Source organism: Mytilus galloprovincialis, chromosome 2 (genome assembly GCF_965363235.1).
Source record: "Mytilus galloprovincialis chromosome 2, xbMytGall1.hap1.1, whole genome shotgun sequence".
Taxonomy (NCBI): Eukaryota; Metazoa; Mollusca; class Bivalvia; order Mytilida; family Mytilidae; genus Mytilus; species Mytilus galloprovincialis.
Genome location: NC_134839.1, coordinates 50860871 through 50865324, shown reverse-complemented (window position 1 = coordinate 50865324; position 4454 = coordinate 50860871). Strand labels below are relative to the sequence as shown.

Here is a 4454-nt window from a genome sequence, read left to right as displayed (position 1 = left end):
GATCAACACTTGTAGTCTAGAGACCAGCATGAATTTAAAAAAAACAATTAAAGTATATGCCTGAGTGAATATATATAATATTAAGACAAAATCCATTTTTTCATAAACATTTCATTCACTAATGAAGTAGGAAATTCATTCTTTTGATAAATTTATATTGTTATCGAATTTATATCAGTGGCGGATCCAGGTCCAAATCTAGAACAAAACAGGGGGGGGGGGCAAATTTTATGTCCCCATTTAAATGCATTGATAGAACCCTCCCAGGACCTCCCACCACTGAATATTTTCATGTATTTGGCAACAAACGCGCGATTTTTACAATTCTTTTAAGGGGGAATGGGGGGATGGAATTGCACAACCTGTATTTTTTCATCAAAAATAAAGATCACAGCCTGTTTATTTTAAAATGAATTACCCCCCCCCCCCCCCTTTCCCCGCTTTCCGTTTCATCCATAAAAATCAAACGTTATCCTACTTACCATAAAAATATTTCTTTAATATATTAATTTTTTACGAAGTTGCATTCTAAAAAGTCTTAAATGTGTACAACATTCATCTTTTACTTGAAATGGTTCTTTTTTTATCAAATTATAAGATTCATATATATTTATTTTCGTTGATATTGTTAACTTATTATGTACATGACAATAAACATATGAATTGCATTATAATATCAGTGTATATGCGTTTTGTAGGTATACAACAAAATATAGAGATATACAGGGGAAACAAGAAAATAAGAGACATAACTCATGAGGAGGAGTATACATATGACAAACCAGTATTTTATCAGTGAGTGCATTAATTGATTTATAAGTCAAAAGCTGTCAGAAAGACTTGTTTGTTTCATCTGTCACGAACATGTATAAAGTATAAATCACAAAAATACTGAACTCCGAGGAAAATTAAAAACGGAAAGTCCCAATCAAATGCCAAAATCAGAAGATAAAACACATTAAACTAATGGTCAACAACTGTCATATTCCTGACTTGGTACTGGCATGTTCATGGATAGAAAATGGTGGATTGGACCTTGTTGTAAAGCGTTAAGCCTCTCATTTGTATGACAGACGCATCAAATTCAATTATATAGACAAAGATGCGTGAACTAAATGTCACAAATACGGGCACAACAAAAACATAAACCCCAGCAAACATTTGGGGTGATTTAAGGTGCTGCTTCACATGTGGCACCCGTCGTGTTGCTCCTGTTATTACAAAGCTGGTAAAGAGTCTTAATTCGGTAGGTCACATTCGCGAAAAGGGAACGGGATTGTAGTTACGACATAAGGAACATATCCGATATCATCTGTATAACGGATATTCCACAACGGTCAACCAACTCGTGATGGCGTCAGTAAAATCTCTTCTGTCGTAAAGTTTTGGTTTCAACCTGTGTACTATTATCTTAAATAAAAAACAGGACATCATGAACATAAAACCAGCTATTTCATGATTGTTAGATAGTGACATAGTTTAATCGTGCCTATATAAATGCGAATCATCCAAATTAGTAAAAGAGAGGCGATAGATATCAAACGGACATTCCAACTCATAATTCGAAATATAAACTGATAAAACCGTTGCTAAAAAGTAACAGACCAGCAGGATTCCAATTGTACACAACAAACACTAGAGACTGAGCAACACAAACTCAAATAAACTCATCTCAGATGCTCCGAACGGAAAAGCAGATACAACGCTAACCTATCTAAATCTTGGATGTATAGTGCCTTTGTTCGCAGCAACCGTTTCTAAAAAAAATCATCATATCAAATGAAAGCCCTGGAATATCGTATCGCATTGGAGATATCGACTACGTATTCAGGAACTGTTAGAATATTGCTACAAAGAAATAAAAAGATCACAATTTGGAAAGAAGAATATTTTGTCGTTTTGTTTTGTTTTCAACCGACCCTTATTGTCAATGTCTAAATAAAAGTCAAGAGATGAGACGGATTTCACTACTCATTTTTAATGCCCTTTATAGTTTGCTGTTCGGTTTGAACCAATGAACCATGTTGAAAGGCGTACTTTAATATATAAGTGATTTACAAATTGTGACTTGGATCGAAAGTTGTCTCATTGCTATTTATACATACCACATCTTTTTATATAATTTATAACTGTATCTGTTAAATCCTTTGTCTATGTTCGATGGAATAGATGTGTTCATATTCAAAATATTTAATTACGTAGATAAACTCTTGATAGGTTTCAGGATTAAATATTGTATTTACCAGACGCACGTGTTTTCTACATGTACATAAGATTCATCAGTGACTTTAGAAAAAAACAGGTCCAAATAAAGCACACCATTGAAGAGTCTTTATTTTTGTTCCGAAATTAACCTTTACTTTTCCATCCTTATACGGTAATACATAATTCATATTTGTTTACTGAAAGTGTGCTTGCGTCTCAAATAATGGTATAATCATCAATAGTATTGCAGAAAAAGTTTGATGAGGAGATTGACCTATACGTTCTGTTGTCTTGATATACAACCAAATTAAGTGGTAAATACACTCATCATACATGTCATAGATACCAGGATTAAAGTATAAGGGAAATTTAATAAGTTACCTAATAAAAAAGATTCATAGAAAGTAGATGTATGTGGTCAACGAGACAGCATCCAAGACAGCTTCTCGTTTGAATTGTTTATATGATCATTTCGGGGCCTATTATATCTGCCTATGCGGTATGAGCTTTGCTCATTGCTGAAGGCCGTACGGTGACCTATAGTCGTTAATTTCTCTGTCATTTGGTCTTTTGTGGAGAGTTGTCTCATTAGCAATCTAACCACATCTTCTTTTTTAATAAATAACTAAAAGACATCTATGTTTGTCTGTTTATGCGTGTTTGAAAGAGATTAAAAGTCAGGTTCGTGAAATTTAAATTTGAAATATACTATTAACATACACTTAAATCACATTTAAAATAACATATTTTCATTGTAGATTTGATCCTCCTATAAGGATTCGTCCTGGGGATGAAATTAGAACTACATGCACATATTCTTCTCTTTCGTCAAACGAAACTATTTTCTTTGGCGAAGGAACTTCCGATGAAATGTGCTACGGATTTATCACATATTACCCTGCACAAAATATAGCACTGCCATACTGTACAACATGGAAAACAGTTGAAAAATGTAAAAGATATATGCCACAATTTGGCGGAATAATTGATGGATGTAGGTGGAAGGACTTCCTGTCTGGTGGTAATGAATATATTGGATTCATGATGATTGAACTAGCTATGCACTGTGATACTACGTGTTCTTCGAACTGTACTGAAAAAGTCCGAAATCTACGAGAACATGAATGCTTACGCGGTGATCTAGGAGATTTTATGATCTTTAAGTTACAGAGAAAATATCCATCCATTAGTCTAATAAAAGACTGTTTTCGAGAAAACAAAAGTGACAATGTAAAGGCATATAGTTTCTGTCTATTTTTAACTTTAGCTTTGATGTATATTCCCTAGCTAGTTTTCTCATAAAATCAAATTTACAAGTTGTTTTATCAATTAGCCATAAAATACTTGCAAAGATATCGATATAGAACTCCGTAATCATCCAATAAGATGGTCTATTTAAGTCAACAGTTAATATCAATAGAACGGCACATACAAATAAGTTTTAAAAAACTCAACAAAGTCAATAGGTCGTAGCCAGGTATATCTTATCCTTATTATTTGCATCACAAATTTGTTTCAGTAATAATTGATTATTGTCAGGTGCATAACATAAAAAATAGGAAGATACAGCCCGTAACAGAGAAGTGATCGAATTGATATTTCTTTACCGTTAAATTTAGCTGCGTTATCGACAAACTTAACTGAGTAGTGACCGAACTATTGGTACTTCAATGTTAAAAAGATTGACAATGCTGACAAACTTTCATGTGTCGATAATCAAGTTTAATACCGATAAAATTGAAAATAATTCTAATAATATGAAACAAAATATGTCCATGCACCATTTCGAATACAACAAATACACCTAAAAAACTTTACCCAGTAGGAAAACCTTTTCAATTATCTTGATTCGAGCGTCACTGACGAATCTTAAATAAAAGAAACGCGAGTCTTGCATACTAAATTTAGGTCTTGTACTTTTATGACTTATATTTAGCATTGCAAACTGACATCAGATTTCCATTGGCAAGAATAGGAACGAGAATGAAAATTGGGAGTGGCTGGAGGAAGCTGTACATGTGGAGGAGACCAAACTTTACATCGTATAATCAAAGCTATATTGTTAGAACGAAACATTTTCATTGCTTAAAAACAAGTGTCAGGGGATTACACTCCCATGTCTTTGATCTAGGAAGTTTTGGCTACAAACAAAACATGTATTAAACAAGTGCAGTCCTCAATAATAGTATACAGTTTGGTATTTTCATGCACAGACATTTTGAAGATGTGAAAATTAATTCATTTTAGAC

The 4454-nt window shown here is 33.3% G+C and overlaps 1 long non-coding RNA gene across 1 annotated transcript; it reads left to right on the top strand.

Moving 5' to 3' along the window:
- The first annotated feature begins 689 nt into the window (after nt 1–689).
- On the top strand, nt 690–3521 carry LOC143062283 (uncharacterized). Its single transcript, XR_012974658.1, has 2 exons — nt 690–795; nt 2964–3521. It is a non-coding gene; the product is annotated as an uncharacterized LOC143062283 (long non-coding RNA).
- The last annotated feature ends 933 nt before the right edge of the window (nt 3522–4454 follow it).